Here is a 15,438-nt window from a genome sequence, read left to right as displayed (position 1 = left end):
AGCACTTAAGTGACACGAAACAATGCAACACGTTGAGTGATATCAGCGCAATCAGACACCAAATTAGTTAATGGAAATGAAAAAAACAACAAAATCAGAGAATGCAGAAAATTCAAAGTGGACAGGGAAAGAAAAAGAAAAAATGTATGTATAAAAGTTGCAAGAGAAAAAGATGCAGAAGAACAATTTGAAAGATGGACGTGATTTTGATGGAAAGGAAAGAGAGTGAAGGGGGAGGTTAAAAGAGGAAAATAAATGAAATAAAAGAAAACCAAATTAAGAACCAAAGGCTAATTAGAGGTAATCGCTTAGGGTATAAGTAAGCTATGTGTGTTTAAAGACACTAGGAGAACCAAAAATCAAATATAAATTTGCTCAACACAAAACTAACGCTTTTCAGCATAAGCAACTTTCTTGTTACCCGATCGTACCGGACAAAGAGCCATCAACATCGATTACTCCCACCAAAATATTTAACTGTGTCTTCTTACTTACAACATCAACAGCAACAGTAGGAACATCAACTATAACACAAGCGACAGAGCAAGACAAGGGACAGCCAGCACGGAGCTGTGTTACCAATCGGATTTACGACAAGTGGTGATAACGTTTACGTGGGGCTTTAGCAAATAAAAAACATTACCAATTGAAATATATTCGTCCTAAATCGTTTTGAGAAGTCCGCGTCTATTATAAACTTAAAGCCGAGCACAATTCAGCCACAGTCAACAGAAACTCCGCGCACGATCGATGCGAGTTAACGCTGCATTGAGGTATGCCGAGGCAAATTAATACAACAAGAGCACCGTTACCAAACCTGGTGGGCCATTTCACAGCACCAAAGGAATATCCTTGGGAAATAGACATACTTATAACTATCAAACGAAAGGCCACTTACGTCTTATTTTAAAAGCACAAATTTAGCCCATCCGAAAAAGTTCCAAAATGATCCCTATTTTAGAAACTTTTCGGGATGGTCCCAAAACAGCCATCACTTTAAAAATTTTTCTAAATAGCTTTAGGATGATCATCAGGATAATTTCAAAACTCTCGAAATCAGTTCAAGGCCCTCAATATCAATTAGGAACCAAATATCGTTGGAAAAGTTTGTTGATTATTTCTATACCACCGTGGTGTGATGGTAGCGTGCTCCGCCTACCACACCAAATGCCCTGGGTTCAAACCCCAGGCAAAGCAAAATCAAAATTTTAGAAATAAGGTTTTTCAATTAGAAGGAAATTTGTCTAAACGGGGTCGCCCCTCGGCAGTGTTTGGCAAGTGTATTTCTGCCATGACAAGCTCTCAGTGAAAACTCATCTGCCTCGCAGATGCCGTTCGGAGTCGGCATAAAACAAGTAGGTCACATCCCGCCAATTTGTAGGAAAAAATTTAAAAAAGAGGAGCACGACACAAATTGGAAGAGAAGCTCGGCCTAAAATCTCTTCTGAAGTTATCGCGCCTTACATTTATTTATTTTTTTATTTCTATACCATTTTGATATTTTTTCAGTATTGCCTTCGAAATCAGTTAAGGACTATTCCCGGATAAGTTATGGATTTATTTACGTGTTAGTTAAGAAATCCATACAGTTAATATAACAAAATGTTAAGTGTTGTTGTTGCTGTAATTTCAAATTAAACTCTCTAGCCGTTGATCACATTGTTTCAGCGCCCACCATCTTGTGGTGTCGCTAAAACCACCATCCAGACAAATTTTTACGTGACGTCTTTTCGAGGTGTGCGTCAATCTTAGTGAAGTTGGCTTCATCCACGCTCTGAGTTCTTAAAATCAGTTGGTCGGTCAACTGATAATACTAACCCCATTAACCCCCAACAAGCTAGTCTCCAGCGACAATTGCTTGAAGTATTTGCATGGGAAGGCAATAATGTTGTAACAGGGTACCGGAAGGTTGCAAAGCCAAAAAATATCCTTCCAGAAACAATTGGGACAGTACCAAAAATTGCTGGTATCAAGTATTCGTTCCTGAAAAAATCTGTACGTATACGAAGAAATTGCTTCCTAAGCTATTGGGGAGTATTTTTGCGCTTACAGCAACACCAAAAACTTAACTACTGTACAGTATTGTATGAATATATAGATAACAACCAATTGTTACGAAATATTATTACAAAAATAAAGCAAGTATATTCTCATTGTGAGTTGTTATTCGTCTACAAAAAATGAGGAATAACTGCAAAAAAACAAGAAAAAAACAAGAAAATAATATTTGATAATAATTTACATGTTTGTTCTTTGCGCGCGGCCATTCGTCAAAAAAAAATAATAATAATAATAAATAAAGCAAAAAAATTATTCTAGGTTTTTTTTCATTTTTTTATAAATAAAACTTCGAAATTTTAGTAAAAATTTTCGAGACGTATGTCCTTTGCCAGTAGCTATTTGTCTAAAACAAAAAAAAGTACAACAGCCAAAATAAATTCAGAAAAAAAATTTTAATAAAGATTAGAAAAAATTTCTAAATTTTTAGTGCATGTCTTTCCGAACGTGGCAAATCCGTCTTGGAAAATCGAAAAATGTTAACGAACAAAATAAGAAAAAATCTAAAAAATATAAAAATTTTGGGAAAAAATTAAAACAAATAATCGGAAATTTTAGTAAACGAATTTCGTCTGGGCAAATCGAATCAAAGAAAAAAAATTTCAATCGAAATTAAAAAAAAATTGAAAATATTCTCTTCGCAAATGGGTTATAGAAGAAAAAAAACCACAAACAAAGAAGACAATAGAGAAAGGTGAAAAAACTCGAAAATTTTAGTACAAAGAAGCACCAAATTATTAAAAAAAAAAAAAACAAATTTTTGTTGTTTTTATTTAATTTAATTTCAATATTTCGACCTCAGTCTGAAGTCGTCATCAGGACTGCGAAAAACAATACATATTTATAACAAAAATATATGTACCTAAAAACATAATTAACACATATCATATCCACACAACTTACATCTTAAGCTGCACTTGCAAGACTAACATTTAACAAAACAATTATAAAATGAAACAGCGATTGATAATCCAAACAGCGAGTATAAACAAATGAAAGAACCGTAATTGTAAACAAAAAACTATCAAAACAACAAAGACGGCGCATACATATATGCGTGGTCATCTCAGCATTACAATTACATTTAAAACGAAGACGAAGCCTTTGTATTTGTGGGTGGTTAAAAAATGCGTCACGAATGTTTGTTGCTCCAAACTAGGTTGCGGTAGACATGTGAACAATTCGCGATGGCCGTTTTAAAATTCATCCTCTTATCATTAGGAGTGTCCACTATGTGTTACATTTCTAACATAAAACGTTTTTTTTATAATTTCTCTCCTCTTCTAAAATAGCGACATTGTCAAAGTCCGGATAATGTCCTGCATCTTGGCAATGTGAAGTTAAAGCTGTTTGTTGTCCGCAAAATTGTTCCTTAATTTTATGCTAGATTTGTGTGCGGATATCCTTGTCTTGAGTTTTGTTTTTGTAGTACCCACATATACTTTCTCGCATATGTGGGACCCGTCACCATTGCAAGGAATCTTGATACAATATCCGATTTTTCCTGTGTAGAAATTTTATCTTTTAGGTTACTAAAAATTTTCCGTAGTGTGTTGTCATAGGTGAAAGCTAACCGCACGTTTTCTTTGTCATACATATTCGAATATCTTATTCTTTCTGATAATCTCGAGACATATGTTACAGACTTGTATATCTTGACGTTTTTAGTTTCTTTATTAAAGCCATGACTGGGTCGGGAATAATAAGCGCGAATTATTTTCTTGGTTAGCTCTGTGGGAAAGTTGTTGTTTTCCAAGATATTTTTAATAATAATGATATTTTTCTCATGGTAAATATTGTCGCTGGCCCACCCACATAAATACAAAGGCTTCGTCTTCGTTCCAAATGTAATTGTAATGCTGATATGACCACGCATATATGTATGCGCCGTCTATTACTTTGTTGTTTTGAAAGTTTTTTATTTACAATTACGGTTCTTTCATTTGTTTATACTCTCTGTTTAGATTATCAATCGCTGTTTCATTTTATAATTGTTTTGTTAAATGTTAGTCTTGCAAGTGCAGCTTAAGATGTAAGTTGTGTTGGTATGATATATGTTAATTAATGTTTTTAGGTACATATATTTTTGTTACAAATATGTATTGTTTTTTGCAGTCCTGATGATGACTTCAGACTGAGGTCGAAATATTGAAATTAAATTGAATAAAAATAAAATAGAAGTGTTTTATTTAATCCGGCCTTGAGCTCAACAATAACAACAACAGTATATACTAACGGCCAAAAAAGAAAATAAATCAAAAAAAAAAAAAAACAAATTAGAAAAAATATTTAAAAGATATTCCGACAAAAAATATAAATAAAACAACAAGAAAAATTGTTAGGACGTTTAGGGACGCCCCTTTTTTAATCACTAGGCCCAATTACGGTCATTTCTTATAACATTAGGATGATAAGCTATCCAACAGGTCATTTAAAAAAGCAATACTGGCAATCCCCGATTAAATCATACAAACAGACAAAGTTGGTTAATTCGTTGTAGTTCTATAAATAGAACAAAAACAGCAACAAAACCAAAGTTTCTTTGAAAAACCGCCGTACCAAGCATAGCTTTAACACATAATTGCATACGAAGTATGCAGTGCGTAAAAGATTAAAATATGCAAAAGGAAGGCAATTGGGAAAAACTTTACAACAACTAAGGCATGACGTAGCTGAATGCGTTTATAACCATTTCAACTATCGTAGGGGTGCGGGTTCGACTCCCACTCCCGGGAGAAAAGGCTTTGAAGAGATTTACAAGGTATAATCGAAACAGCTGTCGCCTTGTCCGTCCTGATGTCACGTTGTTTAAATGTTTCCCAAATTATTAAATTAATTATAAAATTAAAAAATTGCTTCAAATAAATGTTTTCATACATTTAAAAAAGCAATACGGGCAATCCCCGATTAAATCATGTCAAAAGTGCAATTGCAAGCACTACAGAATAGAAAAAAAGGCGTGTCATTTATAAAAAGTGAGCATTTCTTCAACCTCGATTATTTGAGGTGCAAAACCAGCAGGTCACCTTTTACATAAATAGTCGAATCTGAGCAAATCTCGCCTTTTATGCATTAATTTAATGTGGTATTTTCTCTAATATTCGCCTATTATGAATCAAGAGCCCACAGCAATCAGAAAAGTGCAGGAAATGTTGTAATAAACATTAATACATATGTGTGCGTTTACATAAACAAACAATAAATGACATGTTTTTGCCACCTTATATTTATTATGCGTCTGTTTTAATATTTTTTTTTTTTTTTGTGAACTCACTTGGCACATCATAAATTCATATAATTTTTTTTAATTGTTATAAATTTCAATTAGCCATGCAATTGTTATGCTCATAAAAATCAATTTCAATGAAGCTTATGCACCTCAGGCACAAACACACGCAACACACACAGAATGGCAAACTTACATACATAATTAAATGTGCTACATGTAGTACATGAAGCCAGCGTCAAATGATGTGTGAGCACAACAACAAATTGTATGCATTTGTATGTTTTTTTTTTTTTTTGTTCCTACAAAAGCTATTTTGCGGTTTTACTCATAGCGAATATAAATGTTATTTTTAATGTGAGCACAGCAGCATTACTGGTTGACAGAGGTTAATTTGAATCCATGGAAAAAAATCGTTGATTAGTCCCTAAGAAGAGCGGTCTGCGATTGATCTCTTTTGTCCACAATGGGGTATAATTGATCGCCTCTAATCCCTTTTGGGTTTATTTGCCATCAGTCAGTTTGAAATTTATGTAGCCAATTGAAAAAAGCAATAAAAAACAAATAGCAACGAAATGAATAAAATAGAAGGATTAAATGTGATCGAATATCATTCTTTAAGAAAAATGCGGAGCTCTATACCGAACCTAAAATACTAGGACCCTATGTTCCATTATCGTAATATTTGTTTTGTTTTTATTATTCTGCAACACCAATACGAATAAGATAAAGAATATTGTATTAAAAAATTGCAAAATCCGTAAGAAATTTCATACGGGTAGAAATAGGACTTGTCCCACAATACCCATAGGCGAACAAAAGAGGCTTGTGTGATTGTGGCTGTAAAGGTACGAAGAGAATATGGATACAAAAAGGGTCCGTCGGATACTGCCCATAGGGGTACGAAGAGGAAGTGTCGAACAGTACGGAAAGATTTGTCAGATAGTACCCGTAGGGGTACAGAGAGGGCGTGTCGAACAGTACCCAAAGGAGTACAAAGAGGAAGTGTCGAACATTACAAAAATGATTTGTCCGACAGTACCCGAAGGAGTATAATAAGGACCAGTCCGACACTATCCGTTCAGGCATAATCAGGTACAATTGGTGTCTCCATAGGACATGCTCAAACAAAAGCGGCCACTACAACCCATATAAAGATATCAGAACGGATTATAGTTGCGTACTCCTGTGTGACTCATCCCGGATTCATCCTAGACCAATCGCATTTTTTGCAGGGATGTGCTAATGCATAACGACATGTGCATGTATGTGTGTATGTTTGTATATATGTATATTTATTTGTTTATGTAAATGCACATGCTGCCCTGCCCTCACTTGCGTAACACTGATTTATAGATAATTTTATATGACACATGAATATAAACAAAAAGAAACACACATACACACAAACACATTGAGAAGTTTATTTCAATATGAATTATAATACAAATATTTTATTTTGGTCATTATTCTTTTCAATTCGTTTAAACAAATAAATTTTTCATATTTGCAAAATGATATATGGGCAGTTATTTTTGCATCTTAATCATTTTCTTTTGTTTGATTACAGTCGATGTTTGTTGTTAAAATAATAATTCCTTTTTTTGTTTCAATTAGCGCATCGAAAATTAAATTATTCGTTATTATTAAACAAAAAAAAAATTTTGTATCTCTGTTGAAAAATACTCGATGAGAAAATTTTTTAAAACATAACACATTTCTCTGAGCCATCAGTTCGATGCATTCACATTTTATCGCATGGAAATTGCAAGAAATCACACTACTAACCTTCAAAACAACCATATAATTGGGTTAAGAAAAGAACTTGACATCCACACCAATGTGAATGCAGCTACGTATCAGAGAACAACGTACATAGGTATGCACCTGTTTGATGACGTTTTTTTGTCGACGTCTTCTTATCGACGAATTATCTGATTGTTATAGGTGTGTCATCCACAAGGTTTAGACAAGTAGCCAATTATTGGCATAGTGCTAGTTTTCATTAGGTCAAAATGATTGGCATCAAAAACTGCCCAAAGCTAAACCGCTTGTCATTTGTGGTCAAATGCGTTATGTCACATAACTGGCACGAAGTCGATAAAAGAGTATGCAATCAAAACCGAAGCTAAAATTTTTTGTTCATTAACTGACATTGTTTACCATTGTTTCACATGCTATGGCATTATAAACAGCTGGTAAACGAAAATAGCAATGCCAAAATGCAGACAAATGAAGTTTTCAGGTCAAAATTCCCATACCGTTGGGCAACTGCCGTTTTCAACCATAGCTAAAATGAGTTATCACTTTGTAGAGAAAACGGACGGAAACGCATTCGAGAAACCCATTTTATTGATATGACCCAGTTTTTGGTCACATTTGACCTAGTCAAAAGCAATAATTATCAATTTGCTTTCAATAATTAAGGTTATCAGTAAGTTATCGATTTTTCAACGATGAAGAGTTATCGATTTACTATCGAAAATTCGACATTTTATCGAAAAGTATTTTATGTTTTCACAAATTTGTCGATTTATTATCGAAAACTATTTATTTGCTATCGAAAATATATCGATTTGTTGTCATTGTGTTACCAATTTGCTATCGAAAAGTTATCGAATTGTCGCCAAAATTTTATCGATATATTATCGAAAGAATATAAAAAATTATCGATTAATAATCGAGAGCTTATCAAAACTTTATCGAAAAATAATCTATTTATTATTGGATTGCTACCACAAAGTTATAAGCGTGTTATCGATTTTTTTATCAAAAATTTATCGATTTTATATCGAAAAGTTATCGATTTCTCATCGGAGCGTGAGCAGTTTGATGCCGACGTGCTGTCGAATTGTTATCGATGACATATACATAAGTTCGTTGTCAAGCAGTACTAATAACTCTTTAATATATGATCGATAACACATACATATTTGGTACCCACGTATTTTATTATTACACCACTCAATGTGAAACCGCAGCTATTCAAGCAAATGATTTTGGCTTGAGTTGAATGTAAAAAAATTAAACATAGACAGTCGTGTTTGTACCAAACAACCTGATAGGAAAAACAGGCAATTGATTGCAAGACAGTGGAAAGAGGAAGCAGAACAAAGTTAAATCTATGGCAAGGCAAATCAACCAGCGCGAATAATTTCAGCAAAAACTGTAACGTAGAATCAGTCTTGCCAACTATTATAACATTTGACTGATTAGAAATGAATGTAAGTCCTTATTCGACAAGGAAGCGGCGAGTATGGAAGATGACACCCGTCATCTGTTCTCGCAGCACAACTCGATTTCAAAGTAAATAAATTAAAATTTGGGTTCAAGCATTAACTGATAAAATAGATGGTTCGATGGCCCACAGCATGCTGGTCATAAGAGGAGGCGACATAAATCTACAGGGCCATATTTCAGAAGCTAAAAATAACTGTTTTCTCTGCAGTCGAGCTAATACTAGAAGGATCTAGTACCGAATCGCATCAGAATCATTAACATCGACACATTACATTTACTTCCATAAATCTTCCAGGCATGTTCTTGCAGTTACAAGCCATCGAAATTGTTTGCGCTGACTATCGAGCGTACACCAAAATATTGGCCAACTGCAAAAAAATACCAGCGCATTTTTCAGTGAGAAAACGTAGCACAAAAAGCTTCGTCAATAAACCTAAAGCCCTGAATGGTTAAGTTCTGGCGACATGCCGAAAGTTATCGACACTTTATGTTCTACTTCGATGAGCCCGTTGCATGCGCCAACTAATTCCGCACTCTTTCAATGGATATACATACCTTATAAATTTTCTTTGCACATATTTGCATCATTTTAAGCTTTCACCATGTACTCTTAATAGCATCTTAAAGAAAGCCGGTTTTTTTGTTTTGCTAGAACTTATAGCTTTTGTGCGGATTTTAAATGAATATGCTCAGTAGTAAGCAACTTGTGACCTAATCCAAAATGAAATCAAGCTGACTTCAAGCTAACCATAGATTGATTTATCGATTTAGTTTCTTTAAAACAAAAAAAAAATTAACTACTTTTGTATGGCAATGTCATCTCAACCATATAACAAACGCCAATTAGGTGCACCAAAGGAGATCAAGAGCTCTTTCGCATGCCTCTGCCAATTCAATGAAGGTATCCCCCTTTCTCTGCTTCCGATAGCGGGTATCGATGTTTATAACTTCTTCGCTCTCATAAGAATGTAATAAGAATGACACAAATAATCTTGTTGTTACATAAATAAATTACATTTACGAATTCCATTGTAAACAAATGATAATAATATAATTTTGAAATAATTATCCAAACCCATTAGTACACACCTCAGGCTACTTCAATTGTCGTCTGTATTTCTCCATAATTGCTGTTAAATAAACGCAATTTATTACTAAATACATATATCACTTTCGAGGCGGGCGTGGTGTGGTGATAGCGTGCTCCGCCTACCGCATCGCAGATCCTGGGTTCAATTCAAGGGAAAATCAAAATCAAAATCTTTGGAAACAAGTTTTTTTGTATTTCTAAAGTGGGGTCCCCCCTCAGCAGTGATTTGGCAAACATTCCGAGTGTACTTCTGCTTCTGAAAAGCTTCTGAGTGAAAACTCATCTGCCTTGTAGATGACGCCCGGAGTCGGCGTAAAACATGTAGATCCCGTCCCGCCGATTGGCAGGAAAAATTAAAAGGATTACGATTCAAATTGAAAGAGAAACATGGCCTTAAATCTGTCCGGAGGCTATCGAGCCATATATTTACGTATAATCAAAAACACGTGCGCTTGCTCATTTTTGCCTTATGACTTCTTTCAACAAACCAACTTATTTAGTAATCACATCGACAAAGTATTTAAAAACTTTTTATGTGACTTATCAAGAGTTCAAAAATTGCACGAGTTCATGTGACAAATTCAGAAAGCTTTTTCGTTCCCAATATTATACATAAGTGTGCAGAAGTAATTGGAAAAAGTTCAAAACAACAACACAATGTCCCTACAAAACTTTTCGTTTGAACTTTATGGTCATGATGAGATTTATTGTCCCGCCGTCAAACAGTCAGCAAAAGTCAATGTCAAAGTCAAGGTACATCAAAGGTGAGAATGTCAAAAGGAAAGTACATACAAAATAAAAATAACTGGCACACATTTACATATTTTTTTTTATCGCAACACTTATTCAGTTTTATATGTTTTCGGATAATTCCGTTGGTGTTTCCATTTAGTTCCTTCATTTTTTATTTCGAAAAGAGTCTTCCGCTGTTTCTGGCACTTGTCTCACAATACTTAGCCTGACCAAAACCAACCAATACCAATACCAAGATCAAAATCAAGACCAAGACCAAGACCAAGACCAAGACCAACCAATACCAATACCAAGACCAAAATCAAGACCAAGACCAAGACCAAGACCAAGACCAAGGCCAAGACCACGACCAAGACCAATACCAAGACCAAGACCAAGACCAATGCCAAGACCAAGACCAAGACCAAGACCAAGACCAAGACCAAGACCAATACCAAGACCAAGACCAAGACCAAGACCAAGACCAAGACCAAGACCAAGACCACGACCAAGACCAATACCAAGACCAAGACCAAGACCAATACCAAGACCAAGACCAAGACCAAGACCAAGACCAAGACCAATACCAAGACCAAGACCAAGACCAAGACCAAGACCAAGACCAAGACCAAGACCAAGACCAAGACCACGACCAACGCTCATCACCACGATATGCAGAGCTACACAGCACCTATGTCGCACAAAGAAAGACACTTAAAAATGCCATAAAAAAGAGCAAGAAGTTATGCTTTAGGGAACTGCTGGATAATGTCGACCTAGATCCTTGGGGATCAGCCTACAGAACTGTGATGGCCAAAGTTAAAGGACCGATATCACAGCAACCTACGTGCCCGATACTGATGAATATTATTGTTGAAACACTTTTCCCGGCGCAAGATCGCTGGACTTATCCAAGCGAGGATCTAGAAAGTACGGAAATTCCGCAAATTACAGAGCAAGAGGTGCTGGACGCTGCAAAAAGAGTTGCTGATAACAAATCCCCAGGACCCGACGAAGTACCAAACATAGCCCTTAAAGCCGCGATTACAACTAGGGCTACATTATTTACTGATCTTTTTAATGCCTGTATGCAAGAAGGCGTGTTCCCTCGCCCGTGGAAACGACAAAGACTTGTCCTATTGCTGAAACGTGGTAAACAGCCGGACCAACCATCTTCACATAGGCCACTTTGTATGCTGGATTCCCTAGGGAAGATTTTCGAGCGTATAATTAGTGAGCGCCTACAGCTGACTCTAGAAAGACCAGGTGGCTTATCGAATAGGCAATATGGATTTCGCAAATCAAGATCCACCGTAGATGCAATACAAACAGTCGTCAATATAGCTAGAGAAGCTATCTCTGAAGGCCAAAATAAAAGGAAGTTCTGTGCACTGATTATGTTGGACATCAACAATGCTTTTAACACTGCGAACTGGATGCAGATAATGGCAGCGCTGCAAAGCTTCGGCACTCCAGCTTACTTACGCAGAATTATAGGTAGCTATCTTAAAGACAGAGTACTTCTTTTTGACACGGATCAAGGAGCAAAAGAGTACAAAATCACAGGAGGCGTCCCAGAGGGATCTGTTCTCGGTCCAACGCTTTGGAATGTAATGTGTGACGGGGTGCTAAAGATTGATCTACCAGAAAACACGCAAATTGTGGGATACGCTGATGATATTGCAGTGGTAGTAGTGGCCAAGAAACTGGACCTGCTTCAAGCATTATGTAATGACGCCGTAGCAAGAATAAAGGAATGGCTGACCAATACAGGACTGGAGTTGGCTAGCCAAAAGACGGAAGTGGTATTAGTAAGCTCCAAACGGTCGGCGAACGAGTTAGTCTTAACTGTCGGGGATCATCAAATCACCTCAAAGGATTCCTTAAAATACTTAGGAGTGCACATTGACTCTAAGTTAACTTTCAAAGAGCACTTCAGAGCGGTGGGGGAGAAAATTACCAAAGTTAATGGATCACTTATGCGAATAATGCCTAACATTGGTGGTCCGAGCGAACCTATACGTCAGCTATTGTCCACAGTAACCAGCTCAATAATATTATACGCAGCACCAGTGTGGTATGGATCTAAACAGACCCATCAAAAATATATATTAGCAGCGTACCGACTTGCTTCTTTAAGAATAGCAAGTGCTTATCGGACGGTGTCCGACGACGCGATCCTGGTTCTAACCCGGAAAATCCCAGTGCACTTACTGGCAAGCGAAATGGCCGATCTGTATAACACTGATATCGAGCGGCCATCTAAAGAAGACAAGAAAAGAGCAAGGACACAAACAATAGCTAAGTGGCAAGAACGGTGGGAGGCCTCGAGTAAAGGACGTTGGACTTTCACACTAGTTTGGAACGTAGCTCAATGGAATGAGCGGAAGCACGGCGAACTGAACTACCATCTCACGCAGATAATGAGTGGGCATGGCGGTTTCAAAGAGTTTTTTTGGAAGCGTAGGATAGAGGAAGATCCTCATTGCCCAATGTGTACCACAGAGTTAGAAAACGCAGAACACGTCATGTTCTACTGCCCCCGTTTCCACGAAGAAAGACTCACCTTGCATGGAGTCTTTGGGGAGGAACCTACCACGAGAAATTTAGTTTCACATATGTGCAGCAGGAAAGAATGCTGGACTGCAGTGAGCAAAATGGCATTTATAGTAATGACACGCCTGATGGATGCTGAAAGGGAGCGCAGAGAAATGCGCATGCGAAGCAGTGGCGATTAAATGGACACTCAGAGCAAATATCGGGAACCTGGACGCAGGGACAACAGTAGGCTCTTAAAAAATGAGAAATATGGAACGCCACCCTGAAGTAATGCGAAAATGGTGCCGGGGTGGGCAACGGTTCCAGAACGGGGCTGTTTTTTAGTGTATGGACACACGGTTGCTGCAACGGCTGCAATTATGGTGCATTAGACATTTTTCAGCCTCCCCGCAAAAAAAAAAAAAAAAAAAAAAGACCACGACCAAGACCAAGACCAAGACCAATACCAAAACTAAGACCAATACCAAGACCAAAACCAAAATCAAGACCAAGACCAATACCAAGACCAAGACCAAGACCAAGACCAAGACCTAGACCAAGACCAAGACGACCTAGACCAAGACCAAGACCAAGACGAAGACCAAGACCAAGACCAACACCAATACCAAGACGAAGACCAAGACCAAGACCAAGACCAAAACCAAGACCAAGAAAAAGGCCAAGACCAATAATTAATGTATAAAAGGGCTTTTTTATAGGTAATCGCGCACTCAATTCAATATTGTGATAAATACCAAGTTTGGTGGGTTGGTTGTTGCTCTGTCTGGTTGTAAAAGATCTCTGCCCAAGGAGCGCACGGGGCCTCATTTTCTGCATTTTGTGCTGTATTTTATGTTATGACCTGCTGCAAGATAACTTGACACAGTGTTTTCACAAAAGCCTTTACGGATCATTGAGAAATTTTGTTAAGTTGCGACATTATAAATATGAAAATTTTTTGATATCTAAATGGAATTTTTGCTTTAATCCAAAATTGTCAATCCAGAAATGTGTCAAGGTCCTACTTCCCCCAAATAAATAAATGAACAGTATATTAAAGTATTGATTTCGAATATACGCACACAAAGCGACAGATTAGAAGGTTTTTGCGATACAATGACGGTGATGGTTCTCCACAAAGAGGGATAGAGTACAAGTCAACACTCCAATAGAGAGTGTTTAACGATTTGGGCTCTCACCAGAGAGTGATGATGGAGGTACTGATTTAGACTCAGGGATAAGATATTTTAAAGGTGTTCTTGCTGTAGCAGGGCTTCGCCCTATCTTATGGGTACGACTACACAAAAATTACCGTCAATATCCTCTTGAAGTTCCAACACGGGTGGACCAGAGCGAGAGGAGTATAGAGGCGTTGACTTCACATTGCAATTGAAAAGGTGGTTTGTGTCATGTGGGAACACAATGCAAGCAGGAGATACATTACATATGCTGCTACAGTGTTCAGATCGCGCGTCTCCCTAGTGAGATTGCTTTCCTCTTCTGCGAGTTCAGGGTATTTAACTGTAAGAAGGGGGTTCGGCAGGCTATTCAATGCATAGAGGTCCGAAGATGTTTTGTGGATATTACTGAGAACCTGTTTCTGTTTTACTGAGGACATCACTAAGGACATCATTATTTGATATCCCAAATATCGGGAAACGCGGTGTTGGTTGTACTTACGAGAAAGTGTCACTTGTAATATAAGCTACTGGCTATTTATTCAAGACTAGCAGCATGGAGCTTGATGATTACCAACGGGTAGGAAGACCTGTCTTCTACCAATGTCGATTTGATAAACAGCCTATCTTACCTATGCGAAAGGCATACGCTTTCATCTCTCTCCCGGATGAACCGCAGCCAACATTGGGAAACAGGCCCTGTTCGTTTAAGAGAGATTTAAGCTCAATATATGACCTCTAGGACTCTAGAATTGTATTGGAAGGGGTAAGCCTCGCCACAGGAATTGGGGCGTGTTATCATCTCATCGGCATGTTGCTTGTGCTCTACATTTCTTTTTAGTTAAATCGGAAGCAAATTCCTTCTTACTTCAAAAAATTTTGGTCAAAAAGTAAGGTTTCCCTATGAACAATCCGGAAAGAGCCGACATGGTAAACAACCCCCTAAGAATCAATCGGGAATTGTCTCATATTCCACGATGGCGAATGAAATTTAGAAATTTTGTACTTGATCTCCGGAGTGCATTGTATTTGCATGATAGTTGTTCTGTAGATATTGTGACGAATACTAGCATCATTAAGCTGTTAGTAAATAATCACACAACAACAAAAACATGAAGCAGCCACTCTTATGTGCATGTACACATTAAAGCTATCCACACTTATGTAGAAGGTGACGAAGAGCTATCTCACACACACAAATATGTATTCGTCAGCCGAAGTAGTTACTCACACATACACACGCATAAGGCTATGGGAGAGGCGTGGACTACAGATATACATGTATATAGCTGGTAACTAACCCCGCATGAGCTACAACTGTTCGCGAAATTACTAGACCTTAGGAAAAATGGGTGAACGAGGAAACCGAGAGTATA

General features: G+C 37.2%; 1 protein-coding gene across 1 annotated transcript in view; it reads right to left on the bottom strand.

Moving 5' to 3' along the window:
• The window catches only part of RhoU, a 257,739-nt gene that overhangs the window by 57,335 nt on the left and 184,966 nt on the right, over nucleotides 1-15,438 (bottom strand).

The sequence above is a fragment of the Eurosta solidaginis genome, chromosome 4 (genome assembly GCF_040869045.1).
Source record: "Eurosta solidaginis isolate ZX-2024a chromosome 4, ASM4086904v1, whole genome shotgun sequence".
Taxonomy (NCBI): Eukaryota; Metazoa; Arthropoda; class Insecta; order Diptera; family Tephritidae; genus Eurosta; species Eurosta solidaginis.
Note: the sequence above shows the minus strand (reverse complement) of the source record. Positions and strands in the feature narration are given on the sequence as shown.